The sequence below is a fragment of the Anthonomus grandis genome, chromosome 22 (genome assembly GCF_022605725.1).
Source record: "Anthonomus grandis grandis chromosome 22, icAntGran1.3, whole genome shotgun sequence".
NCBI lineage: Eukaryota > Metazoa > Arthropoda > Insecta > Coleoptera > Curculionidae > Anthonomus > Anthonomus grandis.
Genome location: NC_065567.1, coordinates 36,484,735 through 36,511,957, shown reverse-complemented (window position 1 = coordinate 36,511,957; position 27,223 = coordinate 36,484,735). Strand labels below are relative to the sequence as shown.

Below are 27,223 nucleotides of genomic sequence, written 5' to 3'. Positions count from 1 at the left end.
ATTTCACTTTGGGTAAATCACTTATTAGGTTATTAATATTTTTTAGTAATGTTTAAATTTTATGTTACATTAAATTTCAACATTTATGCAAATGTTCGTCTGATATATTTCTATAAGTTTTCATTTAATGATTCACAGGATTCACTAGAACTTTTAGTTAGGTGGATAATAAGCTCTGAAACGTCTTCGATTGTGGGTGTGACACACTTTCGCTTGCCATACTTCTGGCGTACATTTTTCTAAGGCTTTTTCCCATATTTCTAAAACGTGTTCATCTGTATTCCCAACTTCACCAATATGTGTATTATAATAATGTTTTGTATCTGCCCAAATCATTTCAGTAGCATTGAACTGACAATGGTTAGGTGGCAATCTTAAAACTTCATGTCTATTTGCTTGTAATATTTGATCTATTTTATATTTCTTCGGATTTTTGTGTAACTTTTCTAAGCTCAACAATTCTGCTTTAAACATCTGCTTATCAAATGGAATTTCATTCTTCTCGAGCCACTCAACAATTTCAACTCTTTTCCAAGAACATGATGGTTGCTTTTCCAACTCAACTGAATGATATGGAGCATTATTCATTACAATTAAATATGGTTCTTCTAAATTTGGAATTAATTGATTTTCTACCCACTTTCTAAAGTTCTCACTATTCATTTCTCCACGATAATCCATCAGTCTCGATTTACTAGCAAAAACCAAACTGGCATTTTTTATAAAACCACCTTTGTGTCCAGCATGTAATACAATGAAGCGTTTTCCATCAAATCCACCTGGTTTACCAACACTCTTTACATTATCATCTTGCCATGATTTTATTTTGTTGCCCTTTGAGAAAATCCATGTTTCATCGAGAAAAACTAGTTGACGTGTAAATTCTGAATGTTTATTTTCCATGTATTTTCTGAAAAATGCTGCTCTCATTGAAGCTATATTAGGTGTCTCCATTAGTGCTTATTAATTATCATCTTTCTTGTATTTAAACCCCAAATGACAAAGCAGGGTTCGTAGAGATCCATAGCTTATATCAACTATTTCTTTTTGGCATAGCTCTTTTTTAAGCCGTTGTATAGTTACATATCTCTCAAAAAGTATAATACCAATATACATTTTTTGCAATTTTTTAAAATATGTAACTTACTTTGTGCATACATATTATACAGGGTGTTCATTTGAAAACTTCCCACCACGGATTTATCGAAAACCACTGTTTTAAAAAAAACGCCGAAATACGTCAAAAGGTTTGTCAAGGGGGACAACTTTCTAACCTAAAATTACTTCACCCCGTTTCACCTTCTGCCCCCCAGGGTCATCCCCTTCAAATTTAAATGGCAAGGGGTTATTTTGACGTTTGATTTTTTTTGAATCGGTCGATTCGTTTTCGAGAAAATTAGAAAAATCTTTGTTTATCTTAATTTGTTCAGATAGAAAATAAAAACATGAAAATATCAGTTTTTATTTCAATAAGTGTTCAAAATGTTGCCTGTTAGGGTTTGCCAAATCTACAATTCGTTTATAATTTAAAACGGAAACTACCAACATAAACAGCAATTCCGAAGATTAGACGTGGAAAAAACTAATTAACAACCTGAATTTTTTTCCGCATTCTATTCATCAACACAGATATCCTGGGCGAACTGTATTTATTGTTATACCTGCTTAGTTATTTATAGTTGCTAAGGAAAATAAAGAATTTATTTTGCCGTCAGTTACATTTGTGACAGTCTTGGAATGGTGAAAATTTATTTGTTGAATTGAAGTTTTACTTCCAAAATGGTTTACACACTAGCCGAAAGAGGGGAAATTATTCTAATTTATGGTGCCCAAAATCAATTTGCTCAGCAAACTGCCGTCACGTTTAACGCCAGACATCCGGAAAAGATAACTTCGCATAGGTATGTTTTGGACTTTATTACTAAGTTTACTGAAACTGGATCTGTTGCAAATAAAAAACGTGATCATCGGCAAATTTTGGATGAAGCCGCTCAAGTTGAAGTTTTGGGTCATTTTGAAATAAATCCTAATACTTCAATACGCAAAACTGTTGCTGCCACTGGTATTTCATTAGGCTCTGTTCACACAGTTACCAAACCTCATAAATTTCATCCATTCAAAATGAAAATATTGCAAGAGTTAACCGAAGACGATTTCGATAGGCGAGTTGATTTTGTGAAAAAATGACTGAAGCGATTAATGATAATACTATTCATGTAAAGAATATCTGCTTCAGCGATGAATGCACATTTTATCTAAATGGATTTGTTAATAAGCATAGCTGTAGATATTGGAGCAATGAAAATCCTCATGCATTTGTAGAAGGGCATACCCAGTACCCACAAAAAATTAATGTATGGGCAGGCCTTTTAGGAAATAAAGTGATTGGGCCATTATTTATTAACGGAAATTTAAATGGACATTTATTTGGATATGTTGGAAAATACCATCAATCCGCTTATCACTGAATCCATTGAAAACCAAATCGATGGTGATGGAAACTCTATACTTGATGAGGCTGAAATATATTTCCAGCAAGACGGCGCTCCTCCTCACTATGTTCCTCCCGTTCGGCAATGGCTAGACGACGAGTTTCCATATAATTGGATAGGGCGAAGGAGGCCTATAGAAGACTTTTTTCTATTGTGTTTACTCCCCAACCTGAAAGTTTGGATGAACTTCGTCAACGCATCATCGACAGCTGCCATGATATCCCACAACATGTTTTTGAAAATGTCCGTCAGGAATTTGAACATCACCTATATCATTGTTTGGCCAAAAACGGGCAACATTTTGAACACAAATTGAAATAAAAACTGATATTTTCATGTTTTTGTTTTCTATCTGAATAAATTAAGAAACACAAAGATTTTTCTAATTTTCTCAAAAACGAATCGACCGATTTAAAAAAATCAAACGTCAAAGTAAAATACTTCAAAAGGCCTTTTAAACAAGCTATTACTCGATACCCCTTGCCATTTAAAATTTTTAAGGGGATGACCCTGGGGGGCAATGGATGAAAGGGGGTGAAGTAATTTTAGGTTAGAAAGTTGTCTCCCTTGACAAACCTTTTGACATAATTCGGCGTTTTTTTTTAAACAGTGGTTTTCGATAAATCCGTGGTGGGAAGCTTTCAAATGAACACCCTGTATAATACATTTCGAACCTCCAGTTTAGTATCCTCATTCAGGTTAAGGGTTTTGGTTTTTTTTCGAGACCAGTTGAAGGCAGCGCATTTTGATCTTTGGATACTCTGATGCCGGTTACAGTTCTTAAGCTAATTTTCAGGGCTTGAGCAACTCTCTATAAAGTTTTTCAGTTTATCGTATTATCAAATATTGAATAAAAATAGTATTATTTACCTCTTGGACTGCGTTTAGAGAAATAAGCGGACCATTATTATCTCTTTCAGCCTTAAAATAATCAATGAGATTCCCAACAAGGACACGTGCTTGAGAATTCAAGCAAAGCATTTTCCCGGCATGTTGAGGTTATGTTATAATAATTATAATAGAGTAGCAACTCCTGATTATTATTTAAACACTAGTAAAAGTTATGAAGGCAACTGTTTAAATATAATAATAAAAAGAAATAAAATTGTAACCCCAAATAAGCAAACAAACTGCTGAAAGTTTAAATATCAAAAAATAAAACTACAAAACAACAACGCCAATGGTCTGTGTCAAATATCGAATGTCGGAAACACGAATATTATTTTTCTTTGTTTAACATATGCCATTTATCCTTGTTTGACACATGGTTTTTAGAACACGTATTTCTTTTCGACTCAAGACATACGTTCATTATTCTCTAAGTTTTCGACGCATATTAAAGCTACTACAATAGTATACTGATTGTCTTGAATAGATGTAAAGAATGATGACGTGAACGCAAAGATATATTGATCGAACTATAGGACGATAGGTATATGGAAAGGTATAAGGAGAATCTTATAATCTTATTATTATCATTAATAATAATAATAATAATACACAATTTCAGCAAAAAAAATGAGTAATATGCCCGACATTTCGTAGAGAGCTTGTGTTGGGCGCCAAAATTGTAAATGTAATGTAAGATTCGGTGTTATAATTTGATTCCACCCTGTATATAGGTGCCCTATCTTAACATGAGGCCGGGCCTATTCGTCGAATCGGGCCGCAGCAGGTCGTTCGATGGCGGCTGCGAGTGTGCCGACTGACTGCCAGGGCCTAGTGCATGCCTAGTCGGTCTCAGTAGTCTTGTCTGGCTGGTCCGGTGTACTCTCGTTAAACCGGCGGAATTTAGTCGATTTCGGTTCGCGTTCGACTCGCTGTCTCCCGCCTCGCCTTGCTTCTTCGCTGTCTCTCGTGTTGTCAAAATATCCTATTTTTGTTTCTTTTTAAGAGCATATTGTCACAACATAATTCTATAAAAATTCTGGTTTTCGCCTTGCCGTTCACGTACCGGCGCGCGGCGTATCGTCGCGTTTATTTTGTCACTGCGTTGAATGGTTCTTATTTTCGTTTCATAAACAGTATTTTATCATGTTTACTTATGTTGATGGACCGGCAAACTTATTAGGTGAGCTTAACCAAGGATATAATCTAAGTGTACTAAAATAATAAACAAACTGTCTAGAGTTATCAGATATCATCAATAACTGCAGAGCATTATAAAAAAACCTGAAAGTAATTGTAATTAGTTCTTTAATTACACGAATAACAAAAATTGCCTATTGTCATGTAAGAGTTATTTATATTTTAAATTCGTTTTCTACTTTCGCCTTCTAGTGTAGCGATCCTTAACAACAACCATCGAGAAGCACACAGTCGCCACTGTGATGATTTCGACGACCGTGTTGCCGGGTTTACTTTTATTTGACTGAAAACATGAAATTTAAAGGTCAATATGTTTAAGGAGATTTGAAATAAGGTCTTTTGTCAACTATAAGTTACATGCTATTAAGCTTGAATGATTTAATAGAAATAAGTGTATAATCGTTTATTCAATATACCCCCTCTTTCTTAAAATAACACATGGTAGATTTAACTAATATTTAAAAATTAAATATTTAAGTTATTCATTATTTAGAGCCCGTTAAATTTAACGTGTCACTAATATACTAAATCTAAAAAGCGTTTTTTTTATTATAACTGTAATTTTAGTAAAAAAGAACGAAAACTGGTAGAAACTTCATTAATATTATTTTACTTATTATGAAGAGTTTCTAATACATTTTTTGAATATTAAGCACTTGAAAGTTCCATGTTATCACACAAGGCGAGTCTTTTGCAATAAATTCGCAGGATAAATTTTTCCTATTCGATATACCGGTGGACAAGCAGCCAAGAATTTAGACAAAACCGTCTATTAAATGCAAATTGCATTCTAGTCTTATATTTGGAGTAACTGCATTAAAAACATTAATTATTACATTTTATCAAATAGGTCATGTCTAATTAATCAGTTTCTGTTTGTTAAATTACTCGTTAAAATTTATCGTTTTATACTTATTCTTGCTTTGACCTTTAATAATTTGCGATGTTTCTTATGTTGGGCGCCAAAGTTTCTAAAGCATTTAAAGTTAGGTCTGTCTTAAAAACGACATAATATACGTTATTGAGAGTAATTTATATTTTCTTATGTTATACTAAATAAACCATTTTACTTAAATAACTTTAAATTGGGCACTAAGAAAATATGCATAGGAATATTATGTACATATATTTTTTTAAAGTTTTTTTTTTTAAGTTAAAACCATATAATTTACGTTATTAAAGACTAATTGTTATTTTAGTATAACATACTTACATATAAAATTATATTAAGGGTGTATGAATGGGTTATGAACACACATAATCCGCCAATATGCAATCTGTAATGTTCTATGACATGTTGGGCGCCAAAGTTACTACCATGGAATAAGGCTTACTAACCTCAAATTACATTTAATGTTATTAAATGATGTTTTTGAAAATATTTTATTTTTATTTTTTTATATCTTACTTGGTAACTTTTTAATTTTATAATGTTATTATTTTTTCCTTTAACATGTATGCCTTTCAGATCGTTTTATGGTCTTAACCTGTATGTAAGTTAGTTTAATTTTCGATTGTCTTCAACAATGCTACATGTTGGGCGCCAAAATTGCTAAAATAAGTAAATATTAAATTTTTCTATTTTCAATGTTTCAGTTCAGTCAGTATATTTAATTACAATTAGTAGGCAAAACAAATTACATATGTATATCAATATGCCAATTTTCGATTTAGCAAGTTTGGCAAAAAACCCTATATTTTATAATCTTAATAATTCTTATCAAACCTCTATTTAATATTTCCAGATGAAATTTGGTACGTTTTCATTACTTAAATTTACTATTTCAGTTAAAGATAAGAAACTATTTTAATCTTTTTATAATTATTTTTTAAATATTTTCTTGTAGCACGTAAAGAACTTATGTTGGGCGCAAAAATAAGACGATATAATTAGGTTTACGAACCTCAAAGTACAGAAGTAAATGTAATGTTAAATTACTATTTTTGCAAACACTTTATTTTTCTTTTTATGTATATTTTTTTAAAACATTAGAATCTTATCTTTTTTCCTATCATTTATCACTTATGGCCCTTTAGTTTGTTTTATAGTTTTAACATAAACATGTGTAATTTAGTTCAATTTTCAATTGTCTCCGGCAATGCCATATATGTTGGGCGCCAAAATTGCTAAAATAAATAAATGTTAAATTTCTCTCTTTTTAACGTGTGTAATCAGTATATTTATTTACCATTAAGAGACAAAACTATAAAATCTTTTTGGGAAAAATATATTTAATGTAAAAAACGAAGATTAAAATTATACCTTTATAGTGCATTTAAAATTATATAATTTTTAGTTCAATTTTGCTTACACTTACACTTTTTCCTTAGCGCCGAACATACGAGTTACGAGTAAAAGGCAAAATTATTAATCTATTAGTAAAATTGTACTTAGTATGTCATGGGGAAATAAAAATAATTTTTAAAAATAGTTGAAATATTGAGTAATATGGCAGCAAAACCTAAATTGTTTTCAAATAAGAAGTACAACTGCGGGATTTTAGGCACTCAACAAAAAATATGTTCGAGTAAGAAGTAAAATGATAAAAATGTAATGTACATTGTATTTATTACCACATCGAACGATAAAAAACTATTCTTTGGTAAGTTATATTTTCTTAATCGATCGAATTTTCAATTTAATCATTTTGACTAAAAGCCCTATATGATGTTAATAATTTTGATCCTACTACTGTTAAATATTCCACCTTCCTAGCAGGCTTTTAATTTAATCTCTTACTCAAATAGAACTTACGTTAGGGAACCAATATTATAACGAAGAAATGCAAAATTTGGTCCATGTTCATTACTTAAATTTACGATTTCAATTAAATACAAAAATAAACAATTTTAATCCTATTATTTTAAATATTTTTCCTGTAATCTGTTGAGCGCCAAAAATGAAATTATCCAAAAAATTAATTAATTACGTTTATTAACCTCAAATTACAGAAGTAAGTTAAATTGGGGCTACTTTTTTTACGTATCTATATTAAATTCCCAATACAACAACTGTAATAACTAAGCTAATATATCATCTTTTAATAATTATATTTATTATTGTCTTATACTCGATGACGAACATTATTAAAATTAAATATTTAAGGTGGTGCTTAGTTATTCATCGTTCAGACTTACAATTATTGGGTCAATTGGTGGCTTGGTGATTATGCTTATATTGTTTTTAATATATCCTAGTGTACACAATGTAAGCCAACAAAGAAGATTATTTTATAGTTTTAAGATTTTGAAACTGTCTCGTATTGCTTATGTAAATAATCTTGGTTTTCGTGCATAAAACTTTGCCGAATTATCATGGATTTTATCAGAATTTTTAAACATGTAAAGATATTAATATTTTTATCTGAATTTAAACGTTTATTTATGTCTTAAGTAAACAAACATTAAAACAGGTGATATTTAATTTTACTGAAACTGCTTTTTTATTTTTTTAAATGTCGTGTAAAGCGCCAAAAAGTATTATAGCAAACATGGTGTCTTTACATTAATTTAGTATATACATATTATTTGAGTTCTCGTCCACGAACAATGTAATCAATAAAACACTCTCAGCTTTTTTGGACTGTGCATAATAAAATAAACATCTAAATCGACTGCCAACATTTCGATATACTTATCACCTTCTAAAAATGAAAATGGATAAAAAAACGAAAAGGATGTATTTTTTTAATGCTTGTTAGAAAAACATTATTTGTTTTTTTTACACAAAACATTTTTAAGCGCAATTTTTGGTTACTATATACAATTAGATTTGTTTGTTAATACGCAATAATATAGATTCTCTTTGATTTTTTATCCTTGAAGACGATGTGGCGTGTATCGAAACGTGGACAGTTAATCTTTTTTTTTAATGGTCTTGTGCTGAGCACACTTTCCAACCGGAACAACGTTATTTAAAAAATAAATATCTCATATCACAGTCACTTATGAATCTATATCTCAAACTAATAAAAAAAAAACACTTATTGGTTCACTTTATTATTTAATAACTTATATTTAACTCTCTAACCTATACATATGTTTATATTAATTATTTTAAACCACGTATTTATAGTTTTTTTTTTAAATATTTCTACTAGATAGAAAGGTATAGAACATACTTTAGAAATAGGGATGACAATAAGGGTGACTTGAATAAGCACGTAAATAAGACAGTAAGTAGTAGGAAAAAACATAGGGAATGTTTTTAAATCTTATATTTTACATGTCTAATTTTATCTATCTTTTCCTAATCTAATATTGTATACTATTATTATTGTAGGTACGTCTAGCTTTATGTGAATTATATTTCATTTTTACATAGCTTTGAAAATTTAAGAAAAATTGTTTCTAGTTTTTTATTTATGGTAACTTCTACCATAAGGGTTGCGTGGCATATTGCAATTAAGGATAGTTTTCTCATGTTCCAAGTTTAAAAATCTAATTGCTTGAGAATTGTTTTTACAAGCAAAAAGCCTATGATTCAGGTGATCAATTCACTGATTATCACAATCGCATATTTCTGCGTCTTTCATGTTTATTTTATATGTGTACTGATTGAAATTACCATGTCCTACTTAAAATCTAAAATAGGATTTTGACAAGTATCTTAAAAAAATGGTGGCTAACTTAAGTATTTTTATCCAGCCTGTGTATGTTTTTTTGTACTTGTTACATATTTGTCCTGAGTGAGCTTTTATCCAAACACATCCTGTGCACAGTCTTAGAATCATCTGTGTAAATTATGTTTTTATTTGCCATAACAAAATCTGTACGGTTGGGTGTTAAAACACGTGGTTCAAAATGATTGATTCCATACGGTAATCTATAAAATTAAAATCCATTATTTTTCTTTATAAGTTGATGGATATGCTTAGTATTTCTGCAGACTTTCGCTAACGGCGGACTGTTGTCACTAATTCAATATTTTATTGTTAGATTGGATGTTCCAAGCCTATGGATTTTTTCCACTATTGCAAAACTGTACATTTTTATATAAATAAAAATTTTTCTGCATATATATAAAGTTGGTTTATAAATTTGTACTAGTAAGGCCTGTACTGGTGTAAAATGCAATGCCTCTAGAACCATTCTTAGCGCTTTATTGGATACGGTAAAATTTTTATAATTGGGTTGTGGTAGCAGAATCATAAAATATTACTTCATTATCTAGTATAAAACATAAGAGATGTTTTGGGGTATTTAAGCTCTTTTCTGCTTTTATGTAATGTAGTTAATATAAGCATTCCAGGTTAATTTTTGGTCTAGGAATACTCTTAGCTATTTCGTTTGTTATAACCATGGTATATTTGTATTATTAAAGCGTTTTTTCTTTCTTATTAATAAATTATATTGTGTAAAAATTACAACAGCTCATTTTTTTTCGATACATTAAATCTATTTTACAATTTTGTAGTATTTTTATCATTTATACAAAGTGTCCCGTAATTAATTGGACATAGGTTAATGTAGGATACCTCATATGAAAATAAACCGTTTGAGCTCAATATCGCTTAGCAAAATGTTATTGATTTTCGTTCTACAGGGTGTTAAAACTAATTTTTTACAAAAAATTTATTGAAATATTTTGGAATCCACTGGACAGATTAACCTAAAATTTGGCGTACTCTTATTATTTGGGATGAGGAACACGAATATGATATCTATTTTTCCATTTCCAGTAGATGGCGCCACATACAACATTGAGTGATTAAAATTGTCATAACTTTTTTGACCTACCTGTACGCACATTTGCGAGTGAAAATAATAAAACAGCATTTAATTCTAGTCAACAAAGGTATACTTCTTTGATCTCCAAAAAGTAGACCGTTTTCGAAATAAACGCATTTTTGTATTAGATTGCGTATGAACAAATTATTATCGGAGTTTTACAAAGTAGGCTTTGCCTAGGATGAACACATCATAACTACGACCTGTCAAGGTGCAGCATTAATAAGTAAGTCTTTAATTTGGTTAAAGCTCGTATTCTTGTTGTGTTATTTTTCGCTTAAAAATGCCGCGTCACAATGATTTTTCTAATGCTCAGATGCGGGATATGGTATGTGTATATGCTCAAGAAAATTTTCGTAGTCGAAGAGCAGCGCAGCGTTATTTAAATCTGTATCCGGATAGAAGGCAGCCAAATCATCAAACATTTAAAGCGTTGTACGATAGATTAGGCGAAACGGGCTCATTTCGTTTAAAAAACGTAAATGCGGGAAGACCAAGGATAATTGGAGCAAATATGGAAGATGAAATTTTGGTTCGTGTTATCGACAATCCTGAAACCAGCACAAGACGTATTGAGGCAGCCACTGGTGTAAGGAAATCTTCGGTGTCCAAAATTATACGCCAAGAAAAACTGTATTGTACTGAAGTAACTGTATGTGTAACATTTCACTTCAGTTCAAAATCTTCTTCCTCAAGACTTTCCTGCAAGACTCCAATTCAGTCAATTTTTAAGAGAGCGCCAATTGAATGATCCATTTTTTTGTAATAAAATTTTATTTATGGATGAAGCCACGTTCACAAGGAGAGGTGTTTTTAATTGGCGTAAAAATCATATCTATTCGATGGAAAATCCTAATGCTTTCCAAGAACACCATTTTCAACATGAGTTTTCAATAAATATTTGGTGTGGTATCTTTGAGGATTGTATTGTGGGACCGTTTGAATTGCCAGCTAAGCTTAATGTAGAACGATATCTAAATTTCTTGAGGAATGATCTACCCATTCTTTATCTATTTAAGACGTGACAGTTGGTATATGCACGATGGTAAACCGGCACATTATTCACTGCAACTTACAAATTACTTGGACCAAATTTATCCTCAAATGGATTGATAGAGATAGTGAATATCCGGGGCCTGCGCGTAGTCCCGATCTTAATCCCTTAGATTTTTATTTCTGGGGCTACTTGAAATCACTTGTATATAAAAATAAAATAAATAACCGTCAGGAATTGTGGCAAAAGATTGTGAAAAGATTTAATCCTATCAGGGCCCAAGAAGAATCATTGTTTGGAGTCAGACAAAATTTAAATAAAAGAATTAGACAATGTGTCCTAGTGGATGGTGAACATTTTGAACAATTATTATAATCAACAGCCTTTTCTAATTTTATTGTTGTTAATTAAATTTTAGATTAAGTGTTCATACGCAACCTAATAAAAAAATGCGTTTATTTCGAAAACGGTCTTTTTTTTGGAGATCAAAGAAGTATACCTTTTTTGACTAGAATTAAATGCTGTTTCATTATTTTTACTCGCAAATGTACGTACAGAGAGGTCAAAAAAGTTATGACCTTTTTAATCACTCAATGTTGTTTATGTGGCGCCATCTAGTGGCAATGGCAAAATAGATATCATATTCGTGTTCCTCATCCCAAATAATAAGAGTACGCCAAATTTTAGATCAATCTGTCCAGTGGATTCCAAAATATTTCAATAAATGTTTGGTAAAAAATTAGTTTTAACACCCTGTAGAACGAAAACCAATAACATTTTGCTAAGCGATATTGAGCTCAAACGGTTTATTTTCTTGTCAGGTATTCTACATTAACCTATGTCCAATTAATTACGGGACACCCTGTATAGATACAAAAATCGTCCGCAAGTTGAATTAGTTTTTAAATCATTATTTTATTTTAAGCCTATGAATGTCCGAGCCTTGTGGCATGCCTAAGGAGGTTATTTTTTATTGGAATATCTTATTTTAATTGCTACACATCCTTTAGGAAATAATCCAATAAGGTTATTTTCACATCTTTCAGAAATGCCCGAACCAGTGGGTTTTTGCAATAACACATGTGGCATTACATTTTCATATGCACTATGCTAGGTAGCCATTTTTCGAAAAAGTTTCTTGTATATCAGTAAATCTAGAAGTTTATTATATTATATACAATCAAAAAAAGCTGAGAGTGTTTTAAATAATATGACCCTTGGAGTTTGTAATATTTTTAGAATATGCCAATAATGTTCTTAGACCGTACAGGGAGCCTGACATTAAAACTTTACTATTGTTAACTTCTTTAGTCTTAAACACGTTTTGAGTATATATTTTTTATTAGTCCAAAGTATTATCAATATGGAGTATTTTAGCGAATATTATCAACTGTTTCATAACCTCATCCCAACAAACATACATTGGATATCTACACCTTAAAAATATTAACTAAAAATACCTGCCTACTTTTTTTAGTTTTCTTGGAGCCATTTTTATGGGATAAACTTATCGTACTGAAATGAAGGCGTATGCCATTTTTTAGTTTTAAATCAAAAAAAATTAAAATCAATTGGTAATCTTGATCATAAGAAGAAAATACCAATGTTTCATAGGAATAAACTGTATTTACAATAAAAAAGTGTATTTTTCTCAAAAAAACGAATAACAAAGAAGTTATGGACTTTTTTTTTTACAAAACTGGTGAGACAATCCAAAAATTATAATTCATTTGTATAAGTCGGCCAATGAGACTTATGACATACATTTCCATTGAAAAGTAGGAATTTCTGTAAAATTTTAAATATATTTTAATTTCTCTCTAGAATAATATACCCTGTATTTAAGTCTTTACTAAATATTCTGATATTACCATAGTTATACTCTTTTAGCAATATTTCTAATTAAAATAAAGGCAAACAATTCCACCCAAATACAATAAATAAAGAAGAAAAGCGGAGACGACAGAATAGAAAAGACAGAAAAATAATTGAACGAAAAATAACGAAGATAAATAAAGTTTAATACAATATTACGGAGTAAAAGAGTGAATTGTTCCAATGTATGTAAATATGTTTGTTACTCATTGTTTTAAATACATTTTATTTGTTAATTTGACGTTTTATTTTCATAAAAAGGAGAGAGTATGAAATTTAGGAGCAAAGTAACAATTTTTTTTCCAAATGAGATATTCTAAGAAATGGAGTTTTTTCGTTTTTATTTGTGATAGAGTATAAATAAACAAGCTCAGTCGATAAAACAATTCTGTTGGGTATAAACGATCTTGATAATACATGAAATGGCACAATCGTAAAAGCTTCCCTACACCAGATTACAATATCGCAATACAGATTCGACCGAAGAATAATAGACCGTTAATAGCAACATCTTAATTAATATTGTTTTTAATTGATAAAATCTGTAATACATTTTTCGAATGTTCCTACCAGTTTCTTTAATATGCTCTGATCATCTCTTTGAATAAGCTTCTTAACGATATAATAAATATATTTTATGATGTAATGTGTAATTAACTTTACGCCCTTAAAAAGATATTCATCGAAGAAGTTTCCTATTTGGTTTTCAAATGAATTTAATTCTTCAATTAGAGAAAAGAAAATGATACACAAGCGATATATCAACTCCAATTGATATATAGGTTTTTTTGCACTGGTTCAACCAACTGGCTTGTCTATATACAGATTATATTTCCTTTTGCAGCTTAAAAGCAGGGTGCAAATCACTGAAGAAACAATGTTATCAGGGGTTTGTTGAGATCACTGAGATTTTCCTGAGGTTTTTGAACATTTGTGAGATCCAATTAAAAATAAGGTTCAGGTTTCAAATGCAATTTCCTATAGAGGCACTACTACGTTCTCTGGTACTGAAATAGCTAATATATTGGCTGATTACTTTTCTGAAATGTATAGCCAGAGAGCTTATCCGGTTCCTAATGACAAGTTTTTCCTAACCCCAGTTACTTGAGGCAGTTCAGTTTTCTACTACCGTTTTCTAGTACGGCCTTTGTTCGTCATATTTAATTTATCCCTCCAATCAGGAGTTTTTCCTCCCAGCTCGAAGACCAGTGACATAATATCAATTTAAAAAAATGGTCACAATTCTCAAGTGAATAATTACAGACCCATCTGTATAATACGAACCGTTAATTGGGGAAAAGCCGATCAACGTGGCACTTTGAAACGTTTTGATGCGCATGACTTTTAGTTTGTGTCGAAGAGCGCTACTTTCTGGGATATTCTTAGCCACTTAGTATTTGAACGTACTAGAGTAAGTGCGTCACTTTTTAGATTCTTTTGTGTTATAACAAATATTTTTCATTGACATCAGATTGAGCTGCTTGTTTAACTTGCGTAAATGTTTATATATGTATATGCATATACAGTGTGGTGACTTTAACTGGAATAAATTCAGTTAAAACTAATCAAATTTTATCGTTGTTGTATTTTTTCACCTACAGGGGGGGTCCAAATTAACCCAAACTTTTTTTTTTTCAAATGGAGGGCCACTTTTTTTTAACTCTCATTGAAAAGAGCCCTTTTTCCTGATTAAATTGCCCTATTTACTTTTGTGATTATCTAAAGGAGAAATACGACACCCGTATTGCGGGTGACTTGGAATTTTCTGTTTTTTTTTTTTGAAAACCAAAAGAAATTTAAAAGTTTTTTTCCAATGTATATATTCCCCAAACTTATTCGCAAGTTTTCCATATTTTTTTGCAAACCAATTTTTTATTCTGTGTCTCATAGAGGGATGAACATGTCAAAATTGTTATCAAGTCATCCGCATTGACGGTAGTTAATATCCCCGTTATGTGGTAAATAAACACAATACACAAATAAAGTTTAAATTTACCGATAGTTAAGAGAACCTACACATCCTCTGCATCACTCACAAAACTGCTGAGAAAAGGCACCACCATCAACCTTTTTTGAACATGTGGATATTCGACCTAGTTGAAAAATTAAGTACCTTTGTGTGTCTATAAATTCTTGGTCTAATATGGTGTCATTTAGCCAAGATTCTGTTGTAAAAAAATACCAAAGAAACAGTTATCAAATGACGGCATCAACTCCTTCCATTTCATTCTACAACCTTGACATTACCAGCCAATGAGGAAGGCATTTTTCAACTTCATCTTAGGGTAGGCATGTAATTGTGATTTTAATTCAAGTTATTATTTGTAATATTGGGCTTTTTGGCCATTGAATAAATAAATTCAGTAAAAGTTAAGGGAAAGGAGCTGATTTTTTGTTTTATAAATACTAAGGCTCATCCGGTTTAGATTCAAACAATTTTGTATAAATCGAATGTCAACTTCTACCTTAGAAAATATAGGTACTGCTTCCTAAAATAACAAATTGTGTAGAAAAAATTGACATCATACACATTTTTTACATTAAATACCAAAATAAATTAAAAAAAATGCGACGAAATATTTAATTAAAAAAATATAACATTTTAAACAATTCTCTTAAATTATTGAAAATTTAAATAAAAACCTGGCAACCTTTTGAATATTATGGTATTTTTTTGAAACCTCTAAACAGGATAGAAGAAAGTTGGTGCCAAGAAGTAAAATTTTTTCAGAAAAAAAATTCTCATATTTTTACTTTTTCTTTGATGTAACTTCTAAAACTTGGCAGGCTCTTTGAATAAATGGTCCTTTGCGTTAACAAAAGGTAAAAAAACAAATTATTCTCATCTTTGATGTAAACTCTAAAGCATGGCACCATGTTCCTCTAAAAACCAAATTTACTTGTAAAAAATAAAATATCCTCATATTTCCATTTTTATTTCGAATTCCATAACATAATCTGGACCATTCACATTCCAGTAAAGCTCGATTCGGCAAATTGCAGCAAGGACACATCAATCTTGTTGTCATCAGCACGTTCTATTTTTATGACAATATTCCAAGAATATTTCTTTATTTAAAAACAGTAAGTTTGCCAATGAATGAACTTTTTAGGCATATCAGTATTTCTCTGTTAAGGTGCAGCTGATTAGACTAAAATCTTAATTAGTAACGAATCTAATAGAATATTCTTAGAGGGTGTTACACGTCTTATCGGATAAGGAAGTTTATTGACCCCACAGTTAAACAGAGGGGGAAATTTTTCTTGTCAGGGGGATGTTTTCTTAGCTTATGCAACATCGAAATTCTTTCGTAATACCACAAGAAATGTGGAAAAAGCGAACACTGATTATATCAAATTACTATAAATAATAAAACTGCATATAATATAATTATTATAAACAATATGATATTACATATCTTTTAATTGTTCAGTTATGTTCATGACAAACATTATAAAAATAAATTAGTTAAGGTGGTACTTAGCTATTCATCGTTCAGACTTACAATAATTATTAGGTCAATTGGTCGCTTGCTGATAATGTATATATTATTGTTTTTATTATTGATTGTCCTAGTGCATATAAGTATAGATGAACATAAATGAATTTTATACTTTTAATATTGATTTAGAAAATTAAAAGTCATAAGAATTTGTTTCTCATTTTTATAATTATAAGTAGTCAAAAATTTATAAGGAAGTTTTTGTTAAGAAACTTCAGAAAGAGAAGATAATTATAGGAATTGGCTAGAGTCAAATATGTAAAAGGAAGAACAAGTGTCTTAGGTGTAACTTAATAAATATACCTGGACTGATAATGCATATGGCAACGATACCCAAAAATGACCATTGCCTGGTGGCCGCCATTTTTATAGTGGTTGTATCCTTTTGATGTTGGTCACTCTGACCATTTTTAGTGTTGCCAACAAAAAATATATGAAATAACGGTAATGAAGTTGACGACGCTGACGTGTGAGTATAGCGGATTGCCTAGTTTTTGGCGATTTGTAAACAACACTTGAGTATATCGTCTGCACAGGCGATATAGCTTCCTCCTTATTAAATACGTGGATAATGTATGACCATCCATATTTAAACGTATTTGGTTCAATGTTTCTCAAAACCGAATTATTGTGAATTGTCTGTCTGTGTTTATGATAGAATAATATATATGTTTTTTTTGTTTATTGTTTATTTTTACTATATAAACCCTTGCTAATTACAAACCCTCATAAAATCATCTATATTTTAATTTTTATAGATGGTTGTACCTATTAATGTGGAAACACTGTACATAGAAGGAAAGTAAAGGTCGTAATAGTAAAAAAAGAAAGAAAATAAAATTTTTAACTGTAGTGTTTTTAACTGAATTTGTTAACTACATAGAAGCAAAAATTTAAATGAAGATTTCATGGTATTAGGATTTATAAGATTCAAGCTTAAGTTTAGATTTATCAGAATAAGAAAACAAATATTTTATAGTGGATGCATTTGTTCCTAGTTGATTGAAACTTTGTCTCATTTTAGGTGAGGATTACTTTCTTTCATAAATTTTAACGAAATTCCTAAAGAAGTACAAGAAAAATCACAGATCTAACGCAACTATCTTAAATTCTTACCTATATGTAACTTTCTATTTTAAATGTTTGTTAACATAACCTCTCAAAAACTTTAATTGTTTTGTTTCCCTACAATTGGCACAACTAAAATTTGTCAGAGTGACCAACATCGAAAGGACACAATCACGCAAAATGGCGGCCCCCTAGTAGTGGTCATTTATACTTTCCATTGAATTGGCAGTCTAGGTATATTTATTAAGTTCGTGGGTGTACCCTATACAGGGTGTCCCTAATTGCATTGTTCAAGATAAGTCCCAATTAACGCTTTGTTTTCGAAATATAGGGTATTAAAATTTTAAGGAAAAAATGTTTTTTAATTATAAAATTTTTTATTACTTAAAATATTTTTATGAAATTTGGTGTACGGCTTTGGAGTAATAAAGGGCATTTTTTGATCTGAAAGATTTTTTTATTTTTTTATGTGGCGTTCGTAGGGGATTCTTAGTTGAATATTTTTGAAGAAAAAATGGTACGCCACTAGTTTCTCTGAAAACAAAAAATATTTCTAAAATCCTCCTTTGGTTGGGAGCTTATTTGATTATCTGCATTTTCGTATGATCCAAGGTTTTTGAGAAAAAAATAAAAATCATGTGTATAGGCCTCTAATAACTCTGGGTGAGGCTCTAGAAATCCATCAGGATTCTTATGTAAATCCCTGATTTATGTCAGTGTCTCTATTAGGTAAAATAAATTCATTTAATCAGTCATTTTTCGGGAGTGAACTCTAAGTTTCCTAGATTGCCTTTTAGGATCTTATCTATGACCACGAATATCAGCTCCACTTAGAATTTCCTTCGAGAAGCTTGGATATTCTACAAGAAATTGCTTCATTTTATTAAGAGAAGAATGAGATAAGCTATAACACTTTTACACCTAATATACAGACGTGGAATCAAGGAAGCTCATTGACTTTTTCAAGTTATTTGGCTTCTGATAACTCTTAGTGAGGCTCCAGAAATCTATCAAGACTCTTAAGTGAACTTCTGTCTCTGTCAGTAATTCGGCATAAATCGATTGTTTTTCATGAGCGAACCCTTTTTCCGAGTTTCCTAGATTGCCTTTCAGGTTCTCATCCATGCTTGCGAATATCAGCTCAAGTAAGAATTTCCTTCCTTCGAGAAGTGTAAACATTTTGTAAGAAAATTCTTTATTTTATTCAGAGAAGTATGATACGAACTCAAGCTAGAGAATCCAGAAATTCATCAGATTCCTTATGTGAACTTTTGAGTTATGTCAGTACCTCAGAATCTATTTAGGATTTGCAGATTTCTCAAGGAAAATTAAAATAGGAGGTATGAGCGGAATATACGCGAGAATCTCTGTGGCAAATTTCAGAAAAATCTGATGTAAGGTTTTTTTATTATTGTACTTTCTTACGCTTTTATCCTATTTAGTGGCATGTCCTTATTCTTATCGATTTTGTCGAAGATTGTATTGCTGCATTTTATACATTCAAGCAGTTTTTAAAGGATGGCGCTTCATGTAAATCCTAACAAAGTGAGGTTGGTTTGGTTTGTTTTTTTTATGTTGGCGTTTATCCAATCTATTTTGCTCGTAAAATTTTTAATTTATAAACTAAAATTTTAATATTATTATGAAAATGTAAATACGTAAATTATTCTTCTAGTTTTTGTACTATTATATTCATATTTTGTAGTTAAAACTTGATTCGTAGGGTTTATTTAGGGTTCCACTTACGTTTGTTTTAATATTTTCATCATATTATCTATTTTTTAATTGGTTTATCTTGTTTGAGAGCATCATTTGGCCCCAATTTAGGTTCTTTAGGTTATATTGTTGTAAATCCTTCTATTTTAAATTTTCTAGAATTTGTATACTTGTTTGCTTTGAAAATTATTAGTCTCTTTCGGTAAAAACAATGAAGAAATTCTAAATATTTCAAAACTATTCCATTGGTCTTTAAAAAAGACGCGTTTCGTGACATTTCATTCAGTTTTCAATGTTTAGTCAGTTTTTACTTTGGAAACAATTAAACGACAGTCAAGACGAGTTAGGTTAGAGTTTTGACGTTGACAATAAAAGTGTGTTCCCGAACTTCGTTACAATATTATTTGATCATTGTAAGACAGAAATTCGATGCATCTAATCTATATTTTAGTTTTGGTATTGCGGATCTTCTGCAAGAAACCTTTCATTTCTGGTGAACATTTGTTCATAATAAAAAAATCCTTTAGCTAATATCCTTTGTCTTTGTGAGGTTAAAGAATAGTTGTATCATCCGCATACCAGAATATCTGACCATGCAGATGAAACGAGCTTATATCATTTACATAGAAGAAAAAGACCTTGAAAGCCTTGCAGTAGGCCACAATAAAGACCCATAATACATACTTGAAGACTTAATTCAATCACTACAATTTTTACTAATACAGCTTAGACAACCATACTATTTCATTATCGACATAATCGAAAGCCTTAAATTGATCACAGAACATTAAGCAAATCAAATTAAATAAAGCTTTATTGTTATGCAATAAATACTTGTCTTTAACAAAGCGGTCGGAAAAATATTTCAAACTAAATAATATAAATACAAGCATAGAACAGAAAATAACATTTAATAAAGTTGGAGGCACCAAAGCACATAAAATATTTAAAAAATTAAATATAAATGGTCAATAGTTCGTACATAATAAATAAACAAAATTTAGATACAAAATTAAAAACAGGTTAAAAATTGCCCGAGAAGTCCTCCTTAAGCATTGAGGAGAATTACAAGCTTTAATGATCCAAATTTTTTTAACCTCCTTTCTAAATAATTTGCATGATTTAGTTTTGCGGAAGTATAGCGGGAGATGATTGCATATCTTTTTAATAATTTAAAAAGTTGAACTTGTCAAAGGTAATGTAGGAACAAAAATTGATGACAATGTTAAAATATCATGCTGGATAAAGCCAAGTCGGCAATAGTCTCTAGGCTTAAGTCCACACAGATGTCTTACAGCACGATTTTGCAACACAAACAATGGGTTTAGTAGTAGTAGTTTGTAGATATGCAGGTGCATTTCCCCATTGCAGCAAAGCAAACTGTACATACTGTAAATGAGAGACAACTAATGCAAAATAGGCAACCCTATCTACACATATAATATCTAGGTTGCTCTTAGTTCTTGCATAACATCCAGATGCCAACTCCGAATGCAGTTTCTCAATATGCTGATCAAACTTTAACCTATCACAAATAATTAAGCCCAAAAATTTATTAAGTCATGTCACACCAACAGATCCTGTTTTATCAATTGCCTGAGAAGATTTGCATTCTTGTTATGCCAAAAAAGAATGGTATCATCCACAAACGATCTGCTCTGACCCTGCTTAACTATCAATGGCAAGTCATTTTCGTAAATAAGAAAAAGGAGCGGTCCAAAAACTGAGTGCTGCGGCACACCAGCCGTAACACCCCTCTCCTCTGACTCACAATTAGCAAATCGTACTTTTTGGCACCTACTAGATAGAAAGGATGTCAGTATTCCGTGCGACACATAGTCAAAAGCTTTAGCCAGATCACACAACACTACCGTGGCCACTTCATCGTTAAGGCTCAGATAGGGCTCCTTTAAGATATAAAAAATTTCAACATTAGGATTCTTTGAGGACTGGAAACCAAATTGAGTCTTATTTAAGATATTTTTTGCTTCTAAAAAATTGATCATCATCCTTTTGTTAATTAGCCTCTCTACAGTCTTTGATAATGATAGCAGCAATAATTTACACCAGTATCGTCTCCTTGTTGAAAAATAGGTACAATAAGCGCGCCTTAATAAATCTGAAAATACACCTATTAAAATAGAGTTAGTTATGCAATTAGCTAATGCATTGAGATTTGATATGAGAATATTTGCAAGTGATTAGCTCTGGGTGAGTCTTAGCCGCATCCACTATTCTCTTCATCTCCTACGATCATATGCCTCGAATTTTAATTAATGAACTCCCTTCTTTCCATTTTTTTCTCGGTCTACCCATTGATCTTCTGTCATCTAGTTTCTCAAGGAATATTGTCTTTATCAATCTGTGGTTTTCCGATCCTACTCTGACCTCTCAATCTTATTCGGTGAGCTTTTATAAATGTTATATCTTTTTAATGCCATACATTGCCTCCAATTCAGCATGGTGGCGTCATTTCCACACTCCTGTTGTTTCGTGTCTATGGGGTTTAAACATCATTCTGGAAACTTTTTTTTCACATACAAAGCTTATTTCATTTACGTTGATTGACGGTCCAGGTTTCGCTGTTATGAGCAACTGCTGGGCGAATTATTGCCCTGTACAAAGTTGGTCTGGATTATCTCTTTAGCAGTTTGGATTTCAATAGTATTGTGAAAGTATAACGCCCTATTTCAGGGTTTTATTCTGCCTGATTCGAGGCCTTGGATTCTTTGTAACCAGTATATATTTTGTTTTTTTTTTCATTTACCCCCAGATTACTTGCTTCCTCTATCTGTAAAAAAGATCTCATGTTTCCTACTGAATGGGCCACTGTGTCTATGTTATCAGCAAAAGCCAACAGCCAAGGGAAAATAAATAACAACGGTGATAGAGGGTGTTCTTGTCTCAGTCTTAATGTATGGCGTTTCTTCTACCCTTACTTGCGCATATGGGTTTGTTACGCATATTTATGTTACTAATTTCCTTGGTATGCCCATCTTTAATATTGCCAGCAATAACTTGCTTCTTTTTATGAAGTCATGCTTGTCCGATCGAAAATATTTGCTCCATCGTTGACCTTTCAGCACCAAATCCGCATTAATAGATAAATATATTACCTTAATTAAAAATATTCTAGCAACACCTAAATTTAGGCGTAATTTAGATGGTACAAAATTATTATATGGCACGATCATAAAAGAAAAAGGGCAAAATATTGATAAACACTCGGGAGGACTCGTGGCTACTCCTGCTAGCGTTGTTGCCATATAATGAAGACAGTAGTGAAACGATCAAGTTAAATATATAATTTTGCTACTTAAAAAAATAAAAAAGCAACACTAAAAGGTATATAGGACACTATGCGCTACTTATTTGGCAATACTGCTGTTTAATATGCTATGTAAACGCTTTGCTTTATAATATAGGTCGTACAAACTATTATATGGTAGGATTACAAAGATTTTTTTAATATAAAAAAAATGGTGCAGTCAAACTAATGATAGAATACTCCTTGAAAGCAAAATATGACAACATTGCTATGCGCGCTGTTCGTTTTCATTAACGTTAATGACTGATTGAGCTGCTCTTGATAGCGTTGTTGCCATAGAAGGCGAGAAGTAGCTACTTGGCCATTTTGAATACACTTTTTTTACTAATTTGGTTGCCGTCAACAATCATCTATTTTGTGGTTTTTTTCATCATCAAAGATGCCGCTGCCGTTGACTTTCAGCGGCATCTTTGACAAATAAACTGAAAAATAGACTATCCATAGACACCACAAACACATTACATGCATATACCCAGAATATCTAGTATACCTAGGTCACTACAAAGCATATTCCAGCAATATCTTTTTGTCTTCTATAATATCTTCTAGGCACATCTTCTGCATATGTTAGGGATATTTACTTCATATGCCTGTAATATTTTAAAAAAATTATGTTAGGCGTACCTAATTATTTATATAGGGTGTCAATTTAAAAAGTCAGTAAATTGCAAAGTATAAGAATTGGAAACATGGAAACCATCATATTTATGTCAAGGCGTGAATCACCCCTCAAATAACTCGACCCCGACATTTTTATATTGCATATTAAGTGAAGTTAAAAGTTGAAAACAAACATGAAATATATATTCAATGAAATATTGGCATTATCCTCCACCAAAGAAATTTTAAAAATTAAATATATACTTTAAAATTTTTAAAAAAATTATTTAGTTTACATAACTATGTTGCTGGAATGAATAGTCTGGCCGATCTATTGGCTTACATATTTAACGTCTTATCTACAGAGCAAATTCCAGATATATGGTAAATTGCCAAAATATTACCCATATTAAAAAAGGGTACCTTATTATTATTAAGAGTACCTGATTACTCAACTATCGGCCCATCTTAATCCTCTGCAATTTTTAAAAAATATTTGAAATTATATTGAATCTGTATTTGTTCAACCATCTCAAAAGTTTTATTTCCGTTGATCATCATGGTTTTTTCAAAGGTCGATTTTGTATTACTAATTTGTCTTGCCTTTTCAGTCATATATGTGAATCCATTGATGCCGAATCTCAGATTAATGTTATACGCACCGATTTTTAAAAAGCTTTTGATACGATTGACCACTATATTTGGTGAATAAATTAAATTGTTATGTCTCTTCATCCAGACTAATTAATTAGTTTTATTCGTACCTACTCGGTAGATCGCCGTTTGTGAAGTTTAAGGGTCTTAGATCCAAATTCTTTAATGCTATCATAAGGTTCAAACCTAGATCCGTATTTTATTTATCAACGATTTGTTTAGTTCACTCAACCTCCATCGACTGGCTTTTGCCGATAACTTAAATCCGTTCTTTAACATATACATTATTATTGACTACTTATATCTTCAGAATTGTCTACATTTCTTGGAGACTTGGTGTGCTCATAACAGGCTAGGGCGTAATGTGGCAGACGTTGGCTTCTGGGTAGCTTAATAATTTTAGAATACTATAAAGGGGTATAATATTATTCATGATCAAATAATAACACTTCGATTGATTGCTAGTGCTAAGAGAGATTATTTAGTACAGGTCTGTATCTCTACATATAGAACATCAGATGATGTTGTAGAAATATTCTACGAAAATCTGAAAGATTACTGGTTTTGAGAGCCATTTCTATGATTGGGAACACGGAATTGGATGATCATATAAGGCAGACAGTGGGCAGATTTGGAATTAATGAACGTAATTCTAAAGGAGAACGTTTAATTCAGTTTTGTTTACAGAATGGATTTTCCATATGTGACATCATGCTTTCGCAACATCCTCGGGGTCTTTATACTTGGATATCACCAGATGGTAAATATCGGAATCCGATTGATTCTGTAAGACGTTACCAGCCTCAGATTACTCAGATCTCCTTATGGGCATATTTCAATAAATTAAAAAAAAATCAGCGAACCATATATAAAACACTATTCAAGATCACCGATACAGCACCCTGCCAGACCCAGGTTAGACAAAATATAGCCGATCATGCGGTGCTACTGAATGCAGTTCCCATAGACCCAGATATTGCGTGGCGATCATTTAGAAGATATATTTCAGTATGTTATCACTCAAATTTAAAATGGACGAAACTCCATTTCAAGGCAATCGTGGATGGACCCACAAAACAAACCCTTCATAGCTAAGTATAATGACAAAGCAAGTTCAAAGGTTGTGCCGAAAAGACAAAAATATTTACATTTAAGACATATGGAAAGATATACACTCTCATTTCAACTCTAATACTACTAGAGACTTGTTTTAGGAAATGAAACTTCTTACGTGAAAATTTAAACCAAAACATTGGACAGTTAGAGACTTGGCTGTTGATTCGGATTAGGTGAATGTGACCTAGGATATAGGTGTGGATCTTTATACTGACAATAACTATCTTAAAAATCGTGAAAACAACGTCACCCAATTTGAACGTGGATATTCTGCTCTCGTAGGTTCAAGGTGCCATAAACAAGCTGAAATATAATAAGTGTCCTGAAATTGATGCTGTAGTAGCCGAGGCACTAAGGTCTATAGGACAGAAAGGCTTGAGCATAATAATTATGCCAGGGAATATGTCGCCAGATGAGTGGAGAACGTTAGTCCTTGTTCCACTTCACCAATAACTATGATAATTAGATTATTTGCTTTGATAACTTAGACCAGCAAAGTATATTCTTCGAATCTGTTTGGAACACTATCCTGTATGTCAGATATTCTCTGAACAAACTAGTTTCACAAGGAAAAGAGGCACAAGTCGAGAGAGTTCTATATTCTCACGTATCTATGTTTTGTCGATTATAGCAAAGCTTTTAATAACGTTAAATAGAAAAATCTCCGATCTGTTCTGTTATCAATGGATTCCCCACATCGTCTATGTGCTAAATGCCTCTCTGATCAAGGTTCCACATGCAAGGGTGTGAGACAACGCTGTGTTATCTCGCCGCTTCCCTTTAATGTCTATAGTGAATCTATTATAAGATAGGGTCTCGAGGACTGGCATGGCGGAATAAATATTGGCGGCTCCAAATTATCTTACTTAAGGTTGGCCGATGATACGACCTTCATAGCTGCCTCCCAGAGAGAAATTCTGGAACTCCGGAGGAGACTTGAAGATGTCAGCGCTCTTTAGGGCTTAAGCAGAAATTATAAAGAAACTAAAATTATGAGCATTAGTCAGAACTGACTATCTTGGAGCTCTAATAGAAAATACCGGAAGATGTGATGGCGAACTGAGACGGCGTATTCAGCTTGCTAGGTCAGTGACACAGTTTAATAAAACATAAAGGGATCGGAATATCACAAAACACACTAAAATCACTCTAGTGAGTATGTTGGTCTTTTCCGTCTTTCTATACGATTCAGAAAAATGGACTGTCAGAGAAGTGGCGACGAATAATGAGTGTGCTTTGGACTGCCCATAGAACAAAGGCTTCAATTCTACAAGACATATGTTTGTTTGTCAAAACGTTTATCCAGTATTGTGTACTCTCGAATTCTTACACTTTTCGGACAGATCAGTCGTATTTACCATGTGGAGGGACTTATGTACAAGGAAAACCTGAAGGAAACAGAAAGCGTGGACGATCATCAAATCGATAGAGTCACAAACAAAAAATGTAATAATAAGACATGTAAGACTTTTTTTTTAAACGTAAATCTCTTGAACGATTTGGTGATTTATGCCGGTGGATAACCTGGTATGCACTTATCTGAGGACCATTTACAGACAAAAATAAAAACATTAAAATAAACTGAGTGACAGAAATAATAATCGACTCCGTATTTAAGATTACTTAACTATCGGGTGCACGGTATGTTTTATCTCTGTTCTGGGACATTTAAGTCGCTTATCGGCTATTTGTTGTAATGGGTGCATTAGCCACCATTAGTTATTTTTTACAAAGTAATACGGCCACATAATGAATGATTTTCGGAACACTATTTTCTAATCATTATAATTATTATTATTTTTACTTCAGTTTAATTGTTACGCTTAATTTTGTAATGAGTTTTGTAATGCCATAGATATTTTAACATGACCGAAACATTAGTGCATGATAGCAAAGATTGGTTTGGTTTTCTGAGAAAAGTATAAGAGTACTTAAATGTCTATCCCATTTCCTAGATTTAAATCTTATTTAACATCTTTGGGACATCTTATGTTGCCGTATTTTAATGTAAAATGTTGTTATATAAATTATCTTATAATTAAATTGACTTATATAAAAA

General features: G+C 31.6%; 1 protein-coding gene across 1 annotated transcript in view; it reads left to right on the top strand.

The window, feature by feature from the left end:
• The first annotated feature begins 4,230 nt into the window (after positions 1–4,230).
• The window catches only part of LOC126748295 (solute carrier organic anion transporter family member 74D), a 138,167-nt gene continuing 115,174 nt past the window's right edge, over positions 4,231–27,223 (top strand). The window contains exon 1 of the mRNA XM_050457421.1: positions 4,231–4,563. The gene's annotated coding sequence lies outside the window, so the exon portion shown is untranslated. The remainder of the gene's footprint in view (positions 4,564–27,223) is intronic.